Source organism: Triticum dicoccoides, chromosome 3B, assembly GCF_002162155.2.
Source record: "Triticum dicoccoides isolate Atlit2015 ecotype Zavitan chromosome 3B, WEW_v2.0, whole genome shotgun sequence".
NCBI lineage: Eukaryota > Viridiplantae > Streptophyta > Magnoliopsida > Poales > Poaceae > Triticum > Triticum dicoccoides.
Window position 1 is genome coordinate 473,990,983 of NC_041385.1, and position 24,643 is coordinate 474,015,625.

Consider the following 24,643-nt stretch of genomic DNA (forward strand, 5'->3'; position numbering starts at 1 on the left):
GACTGAAGTGTGGCTTAATCGGAGCAGAGCAGCAGCACGAGCGAGGGGGAGAGCAGCAGCAACAGCTGGGCGAGCGAGCGACTGAGCGAGAGCCGGACCAGCAGCAGCAGCGTGAGCGAGCGAGCAAGAGCTGGAGCAGCAGCAGTAGATCCGGCTGGTATGGACACCACCGCCGAAGGGACCTCGCACTGGGGAAGAGCCGTCGTGGAGATGTCGCTCGCGGCGCCGGCTTCAAGGTAGCCACTCCATGGGGGTGCGGGATGGAGCATCGTCGGCGCCGGGAGGTCGAGTTAAGGAGAAGGTGTGATGCGATGAGTGTACAACCTCTTTGGTGGCGCCGAGTAGGCCTCAGCTTCGTCCGAGGAGTCGGTGAGGATGCTGCGGTTCCGATGGAGCAGGTTATGGCGGCGCTGTGGGGATGGAGCAACCGCGATAGATGAGGCGATCATCGAAGCAGCTCCTTGGAGGTGGAGGATAGGGCGGCTGAACCGGCGGGACAGCGAGATGGATGACGGATCCTCATCCGAGGAGGTGGACGAGGGACGTCGAGCTATTGCGGTGGACGACGTTATTAGGGAAGAGGCTCCGGCTGGGCAGCGGTGACGTGGCAGACGGAGGAGGGTGGGGTGTCGCAGCTTGAGCGGAGAGATTATGGCAGCCTGGGATTTCGAATGGCGAAAAGAGGGCGATGGGAGGGGGTGAAGCATGACTTAGGGACGCGCTTGTCCAAAATGTAGGGTGTGTTACAAAAGTACCCCCCACCGATTTGAACTAGCGGCCCTTTTGGCTCAGGGTTAGAAGGGGGATTTCGCGTGTCGGGATTTGGCAGCTGGAGGGAGTTTTCGCGCGCGTTGTAATTTCGGGATAGCAAAGCGCGGGTTGTGAAGGCGCCAGTTTTGGGAGCACAATATCTGAATTTTCAGGATATAACAAGACGCGGGTTGAATTTTAGGGACAAGCCTAACATGTAGTAATATTGTACTTGTACGTACCAAATCAATTCGCACTTCCCTCAACCAAAAAGAAAACGAAAAAAATAAAACTATTCACACCACACAAAGAGAGAGTCTTGCCTCGTTTTACTATACAAATGCTATTCAAAGCTACTCCCTCCTTCCATCTATATAGGGCCTAATGCGTTTTTCGATGCTAACTTTGACCAAATATTAGACCAATGATATATGACATGCAACTTACACAAAGCACACCGTTAAATTCGTCTGTGAAAGGTTCTTTCAATGATATAATTTTCACATTGTGCACGTCATGTACTATTAATCTTGTCAATAGTCAAAGGCAGTCTTAAAAATCTCATTACGCCCTATATAGATGGAAGGAAGGAGTATGAATCCATGTTATGTCTGATTAAATTTTTTCACTTGCTGTATAAGGCATGTAACCTACTCATACCAACATTTTAGTACATTCCAAATGTCTATACTACCGCTACAATTCGAACTAAATTTGAATTTGTTTCTCTATTTCAATAAGAATCTACAATCATGATTGTTGCCAACTTCAACCATCATAGTTTCCTTGCTATCCGTCAGATATAAATTGGACGTCCTATAATGCAGGATGGCAGGCACACCATCATCAACAACTCCGTTTTTTATAAGAGTAGAGATAAAATATATTAAATGTAGTATAACATGTTCATAACCACACCATGTGTATCACCGTTATATATATTCACACATGCGTTGGATTAAAACACTATGATAAATTCTTCAAATATCCGAATTTGCTTTTTATAATGAAGTATATATGATCTCTATTCGTCTTTTACACCCACACAACTCTCTTATCTTTGTAGCTAGCGCTAACTTTCTCTTGTGCATGCACACGCCCGCATCCCTCTCACCCTCCCTCAGCATTCTCTAGCTCCATCGCGCAAATTCGTCTTTTCACTTTAGGTCGTTCACCCACGGTGTGTGTAGGCCCCCAGCTCCTTCTTTACGGCACACATCGATCGATATGCCTCTCTAGCTAGGTGTGCCTAGCACAAACACAAGCTTCCCCTCTTCTCTTGTCACCGTCCATGCCTCACTCCCACCACTCTTTTCATCGTTCTCGTACTCGCACACTCCTCCCCCTTGATATAGTATGCCTCTCGTACCACCTCCTACATGCATCCCTCTCTCTCTCTCTATCCTTCTCCTCGTGCCTCATTTGCTTCTAACACACACATGCATGTATACTGATCGATCTCCCAACATATACCTAGATCGACTTTAACTACCCCCCCCCATTGATCGACGTACCTCACAAGTTATGTCTCTCCTTTCTCTAAAAAAGGGTGATTGATCTTCCTATGTAGTTACGTCTGCTTACCACAGCCACATCGTCCCCCCTCATCATTCGTGCATGCCTCCTGACCCGTCTCTCACACGCACGTGCACAGACAACAAGCAGCCATCTCCTCTCTTATTGATATTGCGGGCGTGCCCTCCGTTAGTCTAGCAAGCCTATCCCACCATTTGTTAGAAGCAACTCCACTACCACCCCCTCCAACACTCTAGCTCTGTCTCTCTCCCAACCTTATTCCTCTCTTGCACATATGCATGGATGTCGATCGATCTCCCTTAATACATGAGGCAGATCGATCTCCTTAATACACGAGGTAGGCCTCTCTCCTCCTCCACACATATACCAGCCATTATACCTCTATAGTTAATTGGGGCTCCCTCTTCCCCCACCACACACCGATAGTCGAGCGCTGCAGGTAGGTATCCATGCCACAGAGACAAACTGCACATGTCCCCTCTCACGTTCCAGTAGGCCAGCCACTCTATATCTTTGATGTGGGCACACACAAATTCGATGGCACTCTTTATCGATCGCGCGCGCACACACACACACATCATCCCTCTCTTCGATTCTATGGACACCTCAAGCCGATGGTACCTCCAATCTCTTCTCGTGGATCGCCCCCTCTATATATATGTTATATCCAGGACTCTATTTCACACACATTGCATATGTTACATTTTTTGATTGACCCCCCCCCAAAAAAAAACTCTCAAGAACAAACACACTACATCTCTCTAGGTTTGTATCTCTCTCACACAACCCCACGTAGGTGGTGTACGTATACAAGAAGAGAATAGGTGCACCGTGCACGCACTCACGCTTCGTGCCCAGCCACACCTGCGCGGGTACACGGTGGAGCTCATTTCTTTACGAAATGGTAGCCCACGTGCTAATTTGAATGCTTGTAGCGGTTGTTTACCTAAGGAGGTCATGTACCACGCGTGCACGAAACAAAGTTCGACTTCACGCGTTGCCGCGTTATTTTTAAATAAAGTTATAGCGCTCAATGGCACGTACACAGAATATAAAACGATTTTTATGGCGAAAAAGGTAGTCCGCTCACTATATACAATGGAGCCTGCCTGCCTGGTTTGTCGCTCTTCAGAGTATCTCACACAAGGCTGTGGTGGCCTCTCTCTCTCTCACCGTTGGTCACTGATCCGGCCGCATCCCGTCCGCCGGGGGAAAGGGAGTGTGGTGGCCTCTCTCTCTCTCACCGTTGGTCACTGATCCGGCCGCATCCCATCCGCCGGGGGAAAGGGAGGAAGTGCATTGTTTCTCCGTCCGACGGCGCCGAGGCAGCACGTCCCGATCTGCGGTACACGCCGTTCTCTCTGACCAAGCTCCGGCGCAGCAGGGCCTATGCCACCTGGTCGTAGATTCCACCCGCCGCCGCTCACCTAGTTACATCCCGACGACCTCCAGGTATCCCCTCCGGCCTTGCTCCACTGCCCGTCTTCCCACGTCGCTGCATGTGGATCTTCCATAGTTCTTTGCCCAAAACGTAGCTCGTCCGGCGTACTTCTCATACTGCAATCTTGTCCTCACACCATTTTAGACAAACACAACCGTGTTGTCAGGGCCAGGCCGGCAAAATCCGGGGCCCTGTGCGAAACTAAAAAATGGGGCCCTATCTCACTAGAAAGATAAACTATCGAGCAATTATAAAGTACTCCCTCCGTAAAGAAATATAAGAGCGTTTAGATCATTATTTTAGTGATCTAAACACTCTTATATTTGTTTACAGAGGGAGTATGTGATATATTGTCCGACATAAAAATTATCTAGTACTGAAACACGAGATACCAAAGATGAATAAAACAAAATTAAAGTGATACGGCAGCAGATATCAATTGGAGATTATATGTCAATGTTTGGCAATTAGACGAACCGTCTTACTCACCTAGTCTTGTGTCCTATCCGGTTGAACTGCTATACAGTGATCTTTAATCGAGGAGGCAATCACGCAAGAATCTATCTCTCTAATGATCCCTGCGAAAAGTTAATTAGAAAATAGAAATTGGGATAATAGGAGTAGAATTAGGAGTAGAAGCCAGCAGTATTCCTCTCTAACCCTCTGAGAACCCAAGAACACGAGAGGATTTATCAATGGATGCGAAGTTGTAAACCAATGAGGACTTTACTGTATTTGCAATGACAAATCTAGCGTACTACGTCTCCCGATCCTGTCTCTGACTATACCTTTCACCGTGTCGATCGTTTGTCGCGGCGTCACCGGATCTGGAAGTCTGGAGGATGCACATGCACCATGTCGCCCGCCCATTGATTCTGGATGCAACCGATCGAGCGGAACTGGACACCACCCTTTGGTTTCTGATCAAGCAGATCCGTTTTTGGGGGGGAGATTGAGGTATCGAGCAGATCAACATGCCCTGGCGGCTGGCATCCCACAATCGAGGCATCGAGCCATCAAGGGGGCATCGAGCAGCGGCCTGGGACGCTCGAGCAATGGCCTGACTCACGTGCGGGGGGAGCCACGCGCCAACGGGTATCAGCCCAACTCCATGTGCGGCCCAACCCCAGGAATATACATAGACATGTAAATTTTCTGGGGCCCCTCAAATTTATGGGCCCTATGCGGGCTGCACAGTTTGCACCACCATGGGCCCGGCCCTGCGTGTTATTATCTTCCCTTAGGACAAGAAATACGCTTCTTTTTGTCATCGCATGTGTCATCCACTGTTATTGGCATTGTTTCCTTTCTACCTCTTTTTTGCAAACAGGGCTATCCATTTCACCTCGTTGCTATTGCGACCTTTTGGTGAACTGCACAAATCACTTTTTTCTTAAGAGTGTTTTGTGCAGTTGTACTAAAATGTCACACGGGCAACGTCTCTACATTTCAGTGCGACTGCACAAAGGGAGATTGGTTTTGCTCTATCCTCCTCATCCAACTCCGAGCCTAATCTTCTCCAACTAGTTAGTCTTAAGAGAGACTGCAAAGGTGCCCGGCTTCTATTTGTGTGTTTATTGTTTCATCAGCAGTCCTCTATTATCGTAATCACACTTATATCTTTGGAACAGGGACGCTCAGCTCTATTTTAGTGGAACTGCACAAAATGATCGGAATGTTGCATGCTCCAGACAGCTACTTTTTTCCCAAAATGCCTTGCTGATTTAGACAGAGCTGGGGGGACGTTGCTGCCAATGAAAGCATGGATCAATTTTAATTTAACACGTTCTCACAACTCTGTCTTCAGTTGTGATGTAATTATTAGCTATGATCTGCTAATAATTGACATGCATTAGCAAGGAAGTTAGTTTTTTATTATTTTCGAAAGAGCATCGATGGCAAGACACGCGAAACAAAAGCTGAAAGCTCACACCATTATACAATTTCATGTCGCTGGAAAATTATTTGTATAGTACGTCAATTATGTAAACAAATGATGGAAGCTTGATAGCATTGCCAGAAGCCTCTTCATCATCCGGGTCCATGTGCCATGCACAAAATTATACTCCTTCGTTCCTAAATATTTGTCTTTTTACAAATTTCAAACGGGCATATTTTAGAGTGTAGATTCACTCATTTTGCTTCGTATGTGTACTCCCTCCATTCCTAAATATTCTATTCGTCTTTCTAGAGATTTCAACAAGTGACTACATATGGAGCAAAATGAGTGAATCTACACTCTAAAATGTGTCTATATACATCCGCATGTGCCAGTCCATTTGAAATCTCTAAAAAGACAAATATTTGAGTAGTCACTTGTTGAAATCTCTAGAAAGACAAATACTCCGAAGTATATTTAAGAATGGAGGGGGTAGTGCACAACCGCATGGGAGACTCAGCCCGGTCGTTGCGCCGCATTAATAGTGAGTAATGAGCAGTCAAATCATAAGCCCCGCCTTTCCCACTGTAAGTTGTTCTGAAGAAGCAACCATCAATACGTTCTTCTTTGAATCCGCTCATACTACTCCATCCATCACTGTTTATACAACAAACTTCAGAAAAAAGAAAAAAAAATCTGTGGGACCAAGGCGACTAGCATCGGCCTGAAAAATAGCATTGGTAGTTATAGCACGGCGTCTATTACTAGAGGGAATAATGCGTCCACACATGCATGCAGTGCTTCCACCCCGGGTACACACATCCATGCACTTACTCCACTCCGTAGTAGTATAGTACATGGAGAGAAAATTGTGGACTTGATTGCGGTTACCACGCCCTAATTAATTGAGCATTAAACCAAACGCGTCTAAAGTCTCTCTGGTGGTGGAAATGCATTGAGAGAAATACATCATAATGAAGCATGCCCTGTAAACTGTGACGAAGGGAGGAGTAGTATGAAGGTGCAAAACCAAGTACGCGTATGGCTAGTCGGTCAACGCACCTCCTCTTGGCATATCACTGACATGTGGGACAGGAGTGCGAGCAAACCAATCTCAATTGACGGCAAAGAGCCAACCCGTCGTTCCTTGAGAGAGATGAGGAGCGAGAACACACAGACGGGCTCGCGCGGAGGCCAAGATATATTCGAGCATGGTTGGTTGATCGATATCATTCATTACATGTTGGGCTGCCATTTTCCGCCCTTCTCCGAAATAAACGTGTACTTTATCAGAGATAAAAAAAGAGTACAGACGCTCCACCATGCGGTTCTAGTAGTAGTAGTACTCGTACTACTGCGCTTGGCTCTTCGCCTCTTCGTGAAGTCGAACAATGATGGTACTCCGCATGTTGGGTACTACAGTGTATGCCTCTGACAATCTGACACCGAATGGACTGATGCATGTCCACCGAGGGTAGATTGCATTAGTCAAAAGGCGTAAGCGAGCTTCACCTTGTCCTGCAAGCTTCTCCTCGTTCTGTGAGTTAACGGGGCACACCAAAAAGTAGTGCTAGTCCATACTCCCTCCTTTCCGGTTAATATGGCTTAATCTTTTTTGCGGGTAAATGAAAGAGCTTTATTCATATATAAGCATTCTTAGGATGATCAGCCAAGACACTGGTCACTAGGAAGCGAGGTACCCCGCAAAAAAAGAAGTAGAGGAAGTGAGGTGTTTCATCAAGCCAGCTCTCGGCCACACTCAAAGTGCAGCCTTCTCCTCGTTCGGCAAGTTGACGGGACACAACAAAGTAATGCTAGTCCATACTGCCTCCTCTCCGGTTAATATGGCTTAATTTCAATAAATACACTGTCTGTCACTGTATATTTGTAAAAATACGGTCAGTGGACTTCATAATACGCTCATTGCGCTCAATATATATATTTTCCGATGTTTATACGGTCACTAGCTCACCCTGACTGAGTATGTGTGTGCATGCGCGTGTAGGTTGAGCACTTGAGCGTGACCATGTGTGTGTTCCGTCGTGTGCTCGGACATGCATGCATTAGGGCGTCGCGCGTGTTTTTGCATCCATGTGCACGTGTGACTGTTGCATACACGTAGGGGGAGTACGTGTAGGGGCCACTAAGGAGCAGGCAAATCACACAGTAAGTTAGTCGGAAGAAGCAACCATCATTTCACTCTTGAATGACACATATGCAATATAAAATGGTTGATATGGAGAGAAAAAGAAAACCACTATATATACACTAGCGGGAGCCTAAGCTACAAGCCTGCTTGCTTAGGTTGCTCTCTTCACAAGCATAGAACGACGGCCTGATCCCGCAGCTGGGGGAAGGGAACAATGTTATGCGTAGACGCGGTCGACATCGGCGAGGGAGAAAACCCACAGTCAGTGCATCCCAATCAGGGGTCACCGCGGTATGGGCCGATGCCGCGTCCCAACCGCCCTTCTAGCTACAACCCGACGTCCCAGGTAGTCCATCTTCCTTTTGGAGCCGGCTTGCTCCACTGTCGTAGCTCCATCTCCGTGTCGATCTTTCTCTACTTCTACCGGCTTTCTACTTGTGATGAGTTTATGTCTCATGAACTAGTGCCAGTACTATTATTCTAATCACACTTATTCAATATCTTTGCCATCAGGGATGCTTAGGTCGGTTTTAGTGGAACTGCACAAAAGCATCGTATGATCTGAGGGTGCCAGCCGTCTTTCCTTTGACAGGTTCTACCTGGCCAGGAAATTAAATCATGTTTAGGGTTTAGGGTTTAAGTCGTAGTGACCCCATCAGTAGTTTTTCTTTCGTACACGCTCTCACAACTTTTTTCTTTAGTTGTGAAGGAAATATTGGCTATGATCTGTGAATTATTGAGATGCATCAGCATGCGTGTTAGTTTTCCTTTGTATTTGATGGAATGTTGTAACGGGGCAACCTTGGAATAGGAATGAAAATGGAGTGGAAAGTTTCCGTTTTTCCGGAGAAAAAATGGAAACGGAGAGAAACCAACGTTTCGTTTCGTTGGATCGTGCTATCGAGCAAAACCAATGTTTAAATCACGTCTACCGTGTTTGTGTCTCACCCTCCTCCACGGCTCGACCCCACACGGTCGCTCGGCATGCCACTCACCGCAAACCGAGTATACGATAACTTTCCCGCCTGCTTGTCGATGGATCACGCCATGGAGTACTAGCACTACTGGAAGAGATTTACGAGTTGGGGGAGGACAGCTAGCTATAGCACAGACTCCCAAGAACTTTTTACATGCATGTTGTAGCCAACTATTGCAACCTTTGAATGCGGAGCAGCCGCGTGCACCCAGAAGCGGCGCGGGCGACGCTCTCTCGGCCGGCGTGCTGCTTCAATGCCGGCGCCAGTGAGAGGTCGCGTCTGCTCTGGCCGGGCATGAATGCGGCACTTACCGTTTCGGGCGGGAAGCACGCGCGGGTGATGAAGAGGGTTCGGGTTGGTCAGGACCGGTCGTGGCAGCGGTCCGGACGTGCGCAAACAAGAGATGTTGTACGTTAATATTGTTGCGTATATAATTAACAACGTAAATAATGTGCCAGTTGGACAAATATGATTGGAGATGGAGATGGAAATGGAATTTTACGTAAACACGGATATGCATGTCTATGTCTATGTGTGTGTGCGCGACGACTCTCGCGACCTGGAAGCGGGGGCGTGTTTTTTGGTCGAGTTTTCTTTCTTGGTACGTTAGAAAATCAGTTTGTCTAATTCACATCTAGATGTTATTTAAGAATATCACATCTAAGCTCCCACAAGTATATAATGTAGCAACAAGAAACAAAAAAACTAGAGAGAAAAATAGACCACAAACAGAGTGGACATCAACTTAGATGTGACATAACTATGTCACATCTAGATGTGTCCTAGACAGACCCTTAAAAAATTGTCCGCCAGTTTTCGTTTCCTTTTTCCGGGAACGCGCGCATTCTATTTAAAACCACTGCTATGGAGAGATTTTTTTACTCCATTATAGCCTCTTGTTTGATAGAGTTTCTCGCGTCTCGCTCTCTCACCCTCTCCATATAAAAACAAGATGACAGTGTCCACTCTATCTCTCTCCTCACCGGTGGTCACAGATCCGGCCGAATCCCGTCCGCTACGGGAGGTGAGGAGGTGCAGCGTTGACGTTGTCGCTGGCGGCGACGGAGGAAGCCGATGTGCACCGTCCTCTCGGAGCCGGCGCTGGCGTGGATGAAGATCCTCCGCGCCCTTGTTCGCTGCCGTTGTGTGGGCAGATCTCGCCCGCCCGCCTAAACGACATCTTGCCCACCTGAGATATAACTTCTTGTACTGGTCCAGCTCCCCAGGTTGCTGCGTGCGGGTTTTCTTCTATGTGACTACTCCCCTGCTCCCCATGCATAGTAGCTAGGGTTCGTCGGTTGGTCCAACATCACCTACTAGTACTATTATAGAGGAAATGCCACTCGAAAAGTTGTCCTGATTTATGCCTCGGTGGAGGTATACATGTTGTTTCGACAAACAGTACATGGTGGTTGTGTGGTCATTGTCCATATGGTGGTAGTACTATCACTGGTTAAATGAAGAAATGCTTTTTTTCTCGGGTATCCTGGTTTAGTTCCCATCAAGATATATTATGATGCTTCTGTTTGTTGGTGTACTTTTCATTAATTCTTATTGACAATTGAGATGTCGTTGCTAACCCTTTTTTATATTTTTGGAAATAGCGATGCGTGTCTCCATACCCAGGCATGTCTTCCTCAATTTTAGTGGAACTGCACAAAATTGGATGGCCATTGTTGTTCCGCCTCACTATCCTCTGCCACGTGGTTCTTCCTTCCTCGAGCTTGATTACTAAGAAGAAACAGACCACAGTGAGGATTTGTCAAACTTCATAGGTGCCTCACCCAAACTTGATGCCTAATGGATGATGCATCACCACGATGACCTATCGATGCTCATGGTTGCGCCTCATGGTTGCGTCGACTGGTGAAGTTGATCGATTTTCAATGAAAAACAAGCTATCTTCCATCAGTGCTCTTTGCTTGTTACGCAAAAAGATGATATCCTTCGTTAGTTCACCTTGGTTGCATTGGAGACGCAGTCGTCTTTCACGTTGGTGCAATTTTATCACACAATTGCCTATGAACCAAATGTTTCCTCGAAGAACGATTGACGTTGGTACTAAGAGCATAAGTTTTGTATTGATTTCTAAGCCTTCTCACAACTTTGTCTCCAGCTCCCCTGTAATTTTATTTGTCCAGCTATTAACTTTGATTTAAAAAATGGTGTAGACTAAAAACCCGGATGGACGTAGTAGCCCTCCATTTTTATTTACTCTGCATATTAGATTTGACTGAAGTCAAACTTTGTAATACTCTCAAACCTTTCTGATAATTGAAATTAAAATTCTTTATTTGTACACACTCTCACACGTTTCCGATAATTTGGCGCATTTGTGGTTGTTCACTTAAGGGAGGGTAGTGTACCACACGTGAAGGACAGGAAGTGCGACCAGGATGCGTGGGCGTGGATCGTTAGTTCATCGGAAGTAGTACTAGTTTTCTTCACTGTACATTAAATAAAGAGTTTCGTTTCATACTTACACAATTTAAAATGATTTTTATGGAGAGAATAAGAAAACCACTCCACTATATATTAGTCGTATACACGAGAGTACTATATGGACGCAGCTTCATTGACTTAGTGCACCTGCCTTTGGGTTTATGATATGTGGGCCCAAAATGTGGCTGGCTCACCTATCATACAGCAAAAAGCAGGTGCAGTGAAGGCACCGGAGCTCAGTCCATACTACAGTAGTATATATATAAGCGGGAGCCTCAGCGCTTGTTCGCTAGGGTTTGCACTCTCCCCACGCTCGTCGCACTACATATATGTTACACGCTGGAGGCTCAGCGTTCATTTGCTAGGGTTTGCTATATTCACACTCTCTCACCCTCTCTTCACCAGATCTAAACAAGACTACGTTGGCCTCTTGTCTCTCTCTCTCCCCCCTCACAGCTGGTGAAGGAGGCGTCTGTATCCCGTCGCACCGGGAAGGGGAGGAGGTGCAGCGTTCAATCTATCGCCTTTGGCGAGGGAGGCAATCCACTGCCGGCTGCGCTATTCTCTTTCACACAGCGCCTGTGCGGGAGGGCCACCGACCCCTTCTTCCTCGCTGTTGTACATAGTGTGGGCAGATCCGGCCTCCCGCCGCACGCCTTGCCACATCCCGATGACCCTAAGGTATAAGTTTCTTTGAAACCGTCGTTGCTCTAGCTGCATCTGGATCTTTTTCGATCTGTAGTCGAATCTAGGTCTTGGTTCAAAGAGGAAAGAAGGGTGCGGTGGGCTGGAGCAAGAATCTAGGATGTGGTTCAATGAGGAAAGGAGGGGCGGAAAGTAGTATAGACTGGCTATCCAGCCGCTTTGTAGGTCGAAAAGGGAAAAGGGGGGTAACCCAGTACACATATCTGTAAGGAACCGATCTCTTTGTTGAAAAGGGAAAGAAACTGGGGGTCGGGTAGTTTGTGCAGGACTAGATTTGCTGCTCTCACTTAGGAAAAAGGTTCAAAGAGAACAAATATGGGACCAACGCATATATGTTGCTTGGCTACATACTCTGCATCACCCATTTATACGTGTGGACGCACATGGTGCTGGCATGTCCCATACAGCTATTTTGCTGTTGTTAATCCAAGAATGCCGCCGGAAAATTGAGGCAATGCCACTGTTAAAAGTAAATTACATTATTTAATGAATGTTGTTTCAAGAGAATGTCTCTGTTAATATGAATCAATGCAACCGTTTTAGAAATGCTACTATCCTACTTTGTTTTCCATCCAAGATAAGTTAGATGCTTCTTTCTGTCACCGTTTGTTTCATCCTCCTTTATCGGCAAGCAATTGTTTCCTTTTTTTGCCTCTGTTAAAACAGGGGTATCGATTCAACTTGTTGCTATTGAGACATTTTGCTTCGCTACTCGAAACACTAATGTGTTTAAGAGTGTTTTGTGTAGTTCAACTTGAATGTCACACCGGTGACTTTGCTTAATTTTTGTGGAACTGCACAAAAGGAGATCGAGATTTGTTTCCAGTCTTTGTGGCGAGTTGTTTCAAATCTTGGTCTCATCCACATGATGTGCAGTGTGCTTTGAGGTGTTGTGCTACTTGTTTTGCTATTGTTTTAAATAAATGTTGAATTGAAGCTATTGTATTGCTGTCTTTTCCCATTAAGTAGTGAACAAAAATGGGACCAACCCAGACATGATGCTTGTTGCTTTGTTACAACAAATTCAGCATCACCCCCTTTATAAGCCAGTAATTGATGCCACTCTCAGAATTAACTACTGAATCTTATTTCAAAACTGCAACACTTGTTAGGGATTGGCGGGATTACCATTTTTGTGGTCGCATGTTTCATCCTCCTTTATTAGCCAGTAATTGATTCCTTTTTTCCTCTGGTTAAACAGGGATATCTATTCAGCTTGTTGCTATTGAGACATTTTGCTTTGCTACGCGAAACACTTTGCTTGATTTCAGTGCAACTGCACAAAACGAGATTGGATTTCCTATTCGTGTTGGCAGATTCGTATTTTATACTGGTGGTCTCATGAAAGGTCAGTACAGGCCTTCATCCACATGATTGTGCAGTGTGCTTTGAGATGTTGTGCTACTTGTATTGGTACTATTTTAAATAAATGTTGAATTGAAGCTATTGTATTGCTATCTTTTCCCATTAAGTAGTGAACAAATATGGGACCAACCCAGACATGATGCTTGTTGCTTTGTTACAACAAACTCTGCATCACCCCCTTTATAAGTAGATGGAAGCACATACTGTTGTTGCGCCCACTCTCCCCTGGAACTGTTTATGCTTTTCGTTAATCTAATGCCGCTCGTAAAATTAAGCAATGCCACTCTCAGAATTAATTAACTACTGAATCTTAGTTCAAAACTGCAACACTTGTTAGGAATGGTACTATCCTACTTTGTAGTTATTTCTACATGTTTAACCAAGGTATTGTTAAGATAATGTCTCTGTTAAAATGAATCAGTTGCATTGTTTTAGGAATGGTACTTTTCTGCTTTGTCGTTCTTTATACATGTTGAAACGAGGCATTGTTAAGATAATGTCTCAGTCAATATGAATGAATCACACTGATGGAGAATTGTTACTCTCCTGCTTTGTTTCCCATTAAGATAAAGTAGATCAGTAGATGCTTTCTTCTGGGAGTACAAGTCATCAACCGTTATTTCTCAGTAATTGTTTCCCTTATACCTATTGTTGCTTACAGGGATATGAAAATTAAAGCTCGGTTTTATTCCGACCTCGATTTTAGTTGAACTGCACAAAAGGAGCCAATGTGTCCAAGGCAAACTGCTGCATTACTGGGTCTAGTTGGTCATTCCACTTTGCAGAAAGAAGCAGTTACTGTTTGCGCTACATTACAGAAGGAATGACCGAGAAGCTTTACAAAGTATTATTAGACACCAGTGACATGACTAGTCTGCAGAGACCATTGGCAATTTAACAACACGTGGAGTGCCCTGGGCAAAAAGTGCCCAAACAAGTACAAGAAGCTACGACAGGACTCCACGATCATAGGCATTACATATTTTGAATGGGAAAAGCTTGTCAAAGTTTAATCATTGATGTTAGCAAGAAGACGTTAGTTTAATATATTGGAATTGGAAAACCTTGTCAAAATTTGCTCATTGATGTTAGCCAGAAGACATGCATTTGATATTTTTGAGTGGGACGCCCTTGCTGTGAGCAGCGTCTAGTGTTTTATCCTATTCATGTGTTCAATTTAGAAGTAAATAGTTACTCTGCTGAGATATTCTTGTGTTAAGAGTTTGTTCTGAATATTGTCTATGTAATGCTAGGCCTTGTGTTTGATTGCAAAGTTGAGCTTGGAATGTTGTGGCATGCGGCATCACGAGTTGTTCACCGTGCCTCGTGAGAATAATGCTTCGTATTGTTTTGCATGTTGATCTAATGCTAGTGATTTGCTTGTTAAGAAGATCATCCTCTTCTATTGTTTCCGTGCTTAAGAAGTTCATCGTCTGATGTTTCATTCATAGCCTATACGACAAGTCGGGTAGGTTAGACATGAAACCATATGATCTTCCGACCAACTCATGATATTAGGCCGTGATTGGATCGTCGTTTTCCAACCAAAACCGCTTGTAAAACTGACGCTTGTAAATTAAAGCAGGTGGTCTCGGGCGAAGGTGCTTGGTTGGTCGATTTCGACTAGTAAAATATCGGAAGTACTTCACACACGATAAAAACGCTGAATGACACTCGGACGATTGCTAATCCAGTCGTTAGCTGCTATTTCAGCCTTGCCCATGGATGGCATGATACGCACGTCGTGCATGTATCATCTGGTAATGTCGTCCATATAGCAGTTCTCGTAAAATATACACTGGTCTCTCAAATTACACGCGTAACCTGCCGGTTTTACTTACAGACCTCGGGCCCTTGGTTTCATTACGCTTGTATTTTACGCGTTGTTTCCGATGACGAGTAAATTACACTTGTATGTTAATATAGGTTTGAAATAAACCAGAGCTCCCAAGCGCGGCCTTACCGTTTCATGCCGTCTCAGTTTCTCGAAGGTGCTCATAGGTGTCCGATGATCCTGGCTTCCTGAATGAGTAGAGGACGCTATATCAGACCATCCGTAGGGCTCACGAGGCCCTCTCCATTGTCCTTCGAGTTGTTGCGCTCGCCGTGGCGCCGAGCATTGTTAACATCGTCAACGAACATGAGGATTCAGGAGATGACTTTATTTTGACTGGATGACACTAGGGACCCACTAGGGCCATAGCCGTACGTATGCAAGTGCCTCCTTATTATGTACAACTATATTTTTTTTGCTTTCTCCTGGTTTCCTGACATCACGGTCCCACACCATTGTCAACCTATGTAGTCAATATAAACAAGAGAATTGCACAAGGTGCGGCCGACAGCTGGGACCAAGCAACTCGAGCAGTATTTGTGTTTTTGAGGCGTGAGCACTGCAGAGTTTTTCTTGGCGATGATTTTGTTGTTGTTCAGAGGAGAGCAGGGTATTAACTGAGCGGGCTGTGGCCCGTCTAGCCTAGGCCAGATATCCAGCCCAGATACTAATTTTTTCAAGATGAAAATGGCTAGCCCAGCTATACGTCTTTTTGAGGAATACCCAGGCAAGGTCAACTTGTTATTCTCCGCCCCGCTGGGCTGCAAATCTTTCCTAGGAGGGATGCATTAGGCTTAACAGGAAAATGGGCTTTAAAAAAATAATAAATGGGATGTAATTATAAAAACTGGGCAGTAACTATAAAAAATGCACCAAACACGAAATTAGTTTATAAAATATTATTTATGGATTTTGAAAATCTTAAATTTTCATTGTTGCGCGCGTAATGTTTCGTTGGATTTTTATGTAATACAAATTTATATTTGATCTGACTAGAAATTTCGGGATAAAAATATTTTGGATCCCATCAAAATGTGGGAAAATTTATTGAATTTTGTCTTCAACGGTTGGTTGAAATTATTAATCATTGTCCTAGCTAGAAAATGGGTTGTACTTTTAACAAACTGTAAATGGGCTGTTGTAAATTCCATTAGAATTCAAAAATGGGCTATACATTCTTACAAAACGCAAATGGGCTATAAGTTCTCTGCCACACACTTGTGGGCCTACTAAGTGACGCGTCCCTTAAAAAAATAAGTTGGCACGTATGCAAGGCTTTGTCAACTTATTGTAGTCAACACATGGTTCTAGCAGCAGTGGCCATTGGATGTCTATCCAACAGATGTCGTGCTTCTTCTTCAATCTCGGATATTCTTAGCTTCGGCCGCCCAAAAAATGATTCCTCACCCTGACATCTGGGGCGCACCGTTTCGGAGGCTGACCTGTGGGCCTACTAAGTTGGAGCATACCAAGGGCTTTGTCAACTTAGTCAATATAAACGATTCTAGCTTCACTGACCGTACGATGTCCATCCAACGGCCGTAGTGCTTCTTCAACCTCTGGTCTTCTTGGTCCAGCCGCCCAAAGCAGCGCCGGTCGTGCCGCCTGCTCCTGCCTCTCGTGGCCGGCTGTGCTGCCACGGAGACCTCACCGCCCCCATACTACTCCCACCGCTGGCCAGGCCATCCCTCCACTCACCCACACCCCCTGTTATTCTGCGGTGACGGCAGCCTCACACCGCAGCCGAACCAGTGAACCCTCGTACTCCTCTCAGCGCGGGCTTCCACTGTTGCATCTTCCCCGTCTCTGTGTCGTCCCCTTCCTAGGCCTCACCGTCGTCCACCGCCCTGGTGCTCTCGGCGCGGCGTGGTCAACATGGTCAACGACCGACTTCCAACGGAAGAGTACTGTACGTGGAGAGGCTGACAGATGGGTCCACGGCGGTCGCAAGGAAGTGCCTCCTTATTACGCGCAAAATAATTATTCCTCCACCTGACAACAGGGACCCACCGGATGGGCCACCTTATTCCGCGAAAAAAATGTCCCCCCCTGACTGCTGGGACAAACCGGACGGGCCACCGTATTTCGTGACAAAACGTTCCCCCGCTGTCAACTCGGACCCACCGGAAGTGCCTCCTTATTACGCACAAAAAAATGAATACTCCCCCTGCTAGCTGGGACCCACCTTGGTGCGAGGCTGACTTGTGGGCCTACTAAGTTGACGGGGAAGGAGGGCTTTGTTAACTTAGTCAATATGAACGATTCTAGCTCCAGTGACCGTACCATGTCCATCCAACGGCCGTAGTGCTTCTTCAACCTCTGGTCTTCTTGCTCCAGCCGCCCAAAGCAGCGCAGGTCGTGCCGCCTGCTCCTGCCTCTCGTGGTCGGCTGTGCTGCCGTGGAGGCCTCACCGCCCCCTACTATTCCCACCGCTGGCCAGGCCCTGCGGCGACGGCAGCCTCACACCGCAGCCGAACGAGTGAACCCTCATACTCCTCTCCGCGTGGGCATCCACTGCCGCGTCTTCACCAGCTCCGCGTTGTCCCCTTCCTAGGCCTCGCCGTCGTCCACCACCCTAGTGCTCTCGGTGCGGCGTGGTCAACATGGTCAAGGAACGACTTCCATCGGACGTGGACTGTACGTGGAGAGGCTGACAGTTGGGTCCACGGCCGCAGCAAGGAAGTGCCTCCTTATTACGCAGAAAATAATGATTCCTCCACCTGATAGCAGGGACCCACCGGACGGGCCACCGTATTTCGCGAAAAAAATGTTTCCCCCCTGACTGCTAGGACCCACCAGCTACACCTTCGCACGCAAGGAAGTGCGTCCGGGCAAAAAAAAACGATTCGCCCCCGTGACTGCTGGGACCCACCAGCTACATCTTCGCACGCAAGGAAGTGCCTGACAATCGGGACCCACCTGGTCGAAGCGTACGTAGCGTTGTCATTCTGGTCGCGAACGTGTACGTACATATATACTGGTCGATATAGAGGCGCGCACATGTCGTACTAGAGGTGCGCACGTAGCATGTACACGTACGTACAGCGGCCAGGGTGCAAGAAAGAAATTACGGCCACGTACGTACATACGGGCAGGGTCTCGACGCCTACTCGCACATACGTACATGGCTGGGTCGGAACGGAGAAACAGCGTTGTCGTCGTGTTCATGGGGAGCCAACCGGCTGGGTCGGAACGGAATACGTGGTCGTGTTCATCGGGAGGGCTTGGACAGAACAGGCGATGGAAACGAGGCCTGGCGTACCGCAGAACAGAGGAAACGGACCTCCTACGTTCGGAATGGGGTCCTATTGATCGGGAGGGGTGTGGCGTACCGCAAAATGGAGGAAACATACCTCCTACGGTCGAAACGGGGGGTCCTGTTGATCGGGAGGGGTGTGGCATACCGCAAAATGGACGAAACGGACCTCCTACGGTCGAAGCGGGGGTCCTGTTGATCGGAAGGGGTGTGGCTTACCGCAAAACGGATGAAACGGACCTCCTACGGTCGAAACGGGGGTCCTGTTCATCGGGAGGGGTGTGGCGTACCGCAAAACGGACGAAACGGACTTGTGTTGGAGCGCTACGGTCGAAACGGGGGTCCTGTTCATCGGGAGGGGTGTGGCGTACCGCAAAATGGGACTCCACGGGATAGTGTTCATCTCCACCGTCGACCTCCTCCAGCCTCCACGGGCTACCATCGACCTCCTCCAGCCTCCACCGCGCGCTACTCCACCAGCTACTGTTCAACCACCCCTCCACGGGCACCCCTCCACCGTCTACTGTTCATCCAGCCCTCAACACCACAGGGTCCTGTTCAACCACCCCTCCATGGGCACCCCTCCACCGTTTACTGTTCATCCATCCCTCCACACCACGGGGTCCTGTTCATCCAGAGGCAACGCCACCGCTCACTGTTAATCCACCACCCCCCCTCCCCGGCAACGTTCACTATTCACCCAATCGATCGGCTTCAGTTAGCAGCAGTAGCGAAGGAATTGCTCGATCGGGTTCTGTTAACAAGCCATCGATCGATTGCTCGGGTTCAGTAACGCGTATCCTGCAGTGCAATCGCTCGGGTTCAGTTAGAGCCCAATGCCTTGCTCGGGTTCAGTTAGAGCCAATGCCTCGCACGTGTATGAGAGAAACACGCATCGCTCGGCACCCGACCTCCCACTGTAACCGGGAACTCCCCGAAATTTTCCTCCCCCTCGCTTCTACCATGGTTTTTTCCGTCATGGACGGCCCAAAGAATGTCATGCAGCTGTGTCTCCGGCCCGCCCAGGACGAAAAGCCCATTTTCTATCATGAATTTTTGTCATAGAAGTAGGAGCCCATCACATCTATGATGATACCGGGTTTTGTCACAATTATAGTCATAGAAGTGTCATACGTATGACAACAAATTTTTTCGTTCGGCCCAAAATGTCACGGATGTGTATTTTTTTTGTAGTGATTATACGCACTCTCACCCTTCCACCATTGTTAGCCTCTTGTGCCGCGCGACTTTCGGCAGTACCATACACCCACCATATACCTTCCTCAAAACAGCTACCATACTTACCTATTATGGCATTTCCATAACCATTCCGAGATATATTGCCATGCAACTTTCCACTGTTCCGTTTATTATGACACGCATCATCATTGTCATATTGCTCTTTGCATGATCATGTAGTTGACATCATATTTGTGGCAAAGCCACCTTCATATTTCTTCCGTACATGTCACTCTTGATTCATTGCATATCTCGGTACACCGCCGGATGCATTCATATAGAGTCATATCTTGTTCTAAGTATCGAGTTGTAATCTTGAGTTGTAAGTAAATAAAAATGTGATGATCTTCATTATTAGAGCATTGTCCCAAGTGAGGAAAGGATGATGGAGACTATGATTCCCCCACAAGTCGGGATGAGACTTCGGACTTTATAGAAAAAGGAGAAAGGCCAAATAAAAAAAGAGAAAGGCCAAATAAAAAAATGAGAGTAAAAGAGAGAAGGGACAATGCTACTATCCTTTTTACCACACTTGTGCTTCAAAGTAGCACCATGATCTTCATGATAGAAAGTCTCCTATGTTGTCACTTTCATATAGTAGTGGGAATTTTTCATTATAGAACTTGGCTTGTATATTCCAATGATGGGCTTCCTCAAAATGCCCTAGGTCTTCGTGAGCAAGCAAGTTGGATGCACACCCACTTAGTTTCTTTTGTTGAGATTTCATACATTTATAGCTCTAGCGCATCCATTGCATGGCAATCCCTACTCACTCACATTGGTATCTATTAATGGGCATCTCCATAGCCCGTTGATACGCCTAGTTGATGTGAGACTATCTTCTCCCTTTTTGTCTTCTCCACAACCACCATTCTATTCCACATATAGTGCTATGTCCATGGCTCACGCTCATGTATTGCATGGAAGTTGAAAAAGTTTGAGAATACTAAAGTATGAAACAATTGCTTGGCTTGTCATCGGGGTTGTGCATGATTAAATACTTTGTGTGATGAAGATAGAGCATAGCCAGACTATATTATTTTTTAGGGATAACTTTCTTTAGCCATGCTATTTTGAGAAGACATGATTGCTTTGTTAGTATACTTGAAGTATTAATGTTTCCACGTCAATATGAACTTTTATTTTGAATCATTTGGATCTAAACATTCATGCCACAATAAAGAAAATTACATTAAGAAATATGCTAGGTAGCATTCCACATCAAAAATTCTGTTTTTATCATTTACCTACTCGAGGACGAGCAGGAATTAAGCTTGGGGATGCTTGATATGTCTCCAACCTACAATTTTTTATTGTTCCATGCTATTATATTACCCGTTTTGGATGTTATGGGCTTTACTTTACACTTTTATATCATTTTTGGGACTAACCTACTAACCGGAGGCCCAGCCCGAATTGCTGTTTTTTTGCCTATTTCAGTGTTTTGAAGAAAAGGAATATCAGACGGAGTCCAAATGGGATGAAACCTTCGGGAGCGATCTTTTTGGAACAAATGAAAACCAGGAGACTTGGAGTGGATGTCAAGCAACAAACGAGGTGGCCACGAGGGTGCTCGGCGCGCCCTAAGGGGGTGGGCGCCCCCCCACCCTCGTGGGCCCCTCGTGGCTCCACCGACCTACTTCTTCCGCCTATATATACTCCCGTACCCTGAAAACATCGAGGAGCACCACGAAAACCTAATTCCACCGCCGCAACCTTTTGTAACCGCAAGATCCCATCTTGGAGTCTTCGCCGGTGCTCCGGCGGAGGGGGAATCGACCATGGAGGGCCTCTACATCATCTCCAAGGCCTCTCCGATGAGTTGTGAGTAGTTTACCACAGACCTTCGGGTCCATATTTATTAGCTATATGGCTTCTTCTCTCTCTTTGAATATCAATACAAAGTTCTCCTCGATCTTCTTGGAGATCTATTCGATGTAACTCTTTTTGTGGTGTGTTTGTCGAGATCCAATGAATTGTGGGTTTATGATCAAGTTTATCTATGAGAAATAATTGAATCTTATCTGAATTCTTTATGTGTGATTGGTTATCTTTGCAAGTCTCTTCGAATTATCAGTTTGGTTTGGCCTACTAGATTGATCTTTCTTGCAATGGGAGAAGTGCTTAGCTTTGGGTTCAATCTTGCGGTGTCCTTTCCCAGTGACAGCAGGGGCAGCAAGGCACGTATTGTTGCCATCGAGGATAAAAAGATGGGGTTTATATCATATTGCATGAGTTTATCCCTCTATATCATGTCATCTTTCTTAATGCGTTACTCTGTTCTTCATGAACTTAATACTCTAGATGCAGGCAGGAGTCGGTCGATGTGTGGAGTAATAGTAGTAGATGCAGAATCGTTTCGATCTATTTGTCACGGACGTGATGCCTATATACATGATCATGCCTAGATAATCTCATAACTATGCGCTTTTCTATCAATTGCTCGACAGTAATTTGTTCACCCACCGTAATACTTATGCTATCTTGAGAGAAGCCACTAGTGAAACCTATGGCCCCCGGGTCTATCTTTTATCATATAAGTTTTCCATCTACTTTTATTTGCATCTTTTACTTTCCAATCTATATCATAAAAATACCAAAAATATATATCTTATCTTATTATCTCCATCAGATGTCACTTTCGCAAGTTATCGTGAAGGGACTGACAACCCCTTTATCGCGTTGGTTGCGAGGTTCTTGTTTGTTTGTGTAGGTGCGTGGGACTTTTGAGGAGCCTCCTACTGGATTGATACCTTTGTTCTCATAAACTGAGGGAAATACTTACGCTACTTTGTTGCATCACCCTTTCCTCTTCAAGGGAAAACCAACGCAGTGCTCAAGAGGTAGCAATGCAGGAGACGCGCTCCGACGACCCGAGCCAGCGATCCCGATGGTGGATGTACCGGTCCGCCAGCGCGCCCCAGCAGCCGGATCCGTCATGTGCTAGCTCGCGAGCGGAGCGCGTCCACAACGTCGACCTGGCCGTCCCCGCGCCTGTCAACATGGCCTATTGGGACCACTACTAGCCCGACCTCCTCGGGCGCGACGACGTCTTCGATTACATCTCGTCCGACTTGGAGTACGACTCTGGCTACACCGCCGACTCGTCCTGGTCGACTGACTGGGAGGAGCCGGAGGTGATTGTCCTCTCTAACGACGAGCCGGAGGTCAAGGTGGCGGCGCCCATCGTCCCCGAGCTGGAGGTCCATATGGTGGTGCCCATTGCCAGGGAGGGTGACAAGCACCACCCCATTGACGTCGAGCTGCTTCCCGATGTTCCTGGCATCGTCAAGTAGGAGGTGGAGGTGGTCTTGGCTCTGGAAGCACAGGTGGATGTCGCAGCGCAGCCAGAGAGGAAGAAGAAGAGGAAGGTGACAGTTGACATGGGAGGTTCGCCACTCAGAGCGCCTCTAGAAGATGAAGAAATGAAGATGATGAGGAAGGTGACATGCAGTTGCAGGCATGAAGAAGTTGCAGGCAGTAGTTAGGTATGCTGAAATATACATATTCTCAGCATATAAGTTATAAAATAGTGTATTTTGTCAGGTGTGCTTGTATATTAAGCACATAAGTTATTTCTATTTTATGTTGTCAATGTTGAACTAAGTGGTAGTTGTCACAACCTAGCTAGTCATGCATTAGAGTGTTGCATCATGTTTACTCTTTCATCAGAAACTTGAAATGGGGATGGCAGAACCCCCAGTCCCCTCTGAAACCAACTAGGGTTACTAAAATAATTTTTCAATGAACCTGAAATGCCCTTCTAAAATGCCCATCATTTTTGTCTTGGTTCAGAACCTCTGCCAAAAATGGTGCACATTTTCCTAGGCCATCCTAGGGTTTTTGAATTAAATCATAAATGTTTGAATTTGGGCATTTAAAATAATATAAAATATTTAAATGCTCAAATATCTCCAAACTAAAATGTTTCATGTTGGAAATAATCCAACTATGGGCCAGGAATAGTTTGGTGATTTTTGAAGTTGCCTAGGTATTTTATTAAATTCAACAAAGTTGCAGATATATTAAATAAAAAAAACAGAAACAGAAAAAAGGGGAAAAACTTCCCTGTGCGGCCCAGCCAGCTGGCCGGCCCAGCAAGCCAGCCCAGCCCACCACCGCCGTCGTCCTCCTGGCGCCAGTCGGCCAGGCGTGTGGCCGGCGCGCGCGCACGGCCGGAGCGCCACGCCACCAGCCCGTCTGCCTGCCTCCCCCGCCAGCGCGACGCCGCGGCGCTTCTTCTCGGTGCCGCCCCGATCCCCTGACCTTATCCCTCTCTCTCTCCCGTGCTGCTCTCTCTCTCTCTCTATCACGGCCGAACACCACCGTCGCCGCCGTTCGCCATAGCCGCCGTCTCCGACCACCCCTCGCTCCCCCGACTAGCTCAGGAGCTCCGCCTCGACTCCCTCTTCCTCCCCACCGCTCCACAGCTCCCCGGAAGCCCTGCATCGCCGCCACGTCGCCGTTCCCCTCTTCGGGCTCCGACCACCGTCGCCGTCGATTCGCCGTCTCCAGCGCGTCCCCGAGCCCACTTCGACGCCCACTGCAACCGCGGTGAGCTATGCCACCGTTTTCCCCTCTCCTCCCCCTCGTTTCCCCACCGTAGCCTCCTCCCCACCACGGCCGAACCTCCGCCGTCGCCGAGCTCGCCGTCGACGCAGCTCCGGTGACCATTTGGTCACCCGGGCGAGTCCAACGAGTTCGCAAGACCCCGTAGAGCATCCCTAGCGCCTCGCTTCGCTCGACTTCGAGCTCCAACCCCGTTCCCGTGCACGACCGAACCCCGGCGGCCGCAGCCGAGCTCGCCGCCGTCAACTCCGGCCACCCCGAGCCCAACCACCACCACCAATAGTCGCGGCTCAACCTCAGCAACACGTAGATGCCTTCCGCCGTCCATTTGGTTGCCGGAATGGCAAAAAGCACTTTCGCCGCCGTCTCGGGCCTCGCCGGCGTCATGCCGCCGGCGGGTTTGACCTGTCCGACCTGAGGTTTGACCCCCAGGGTCACTGACGCGTGGGCCCTGCCGGACAGGTAGTTAGTTAGTACTAATTACCGTTAGTCAACCCCCCC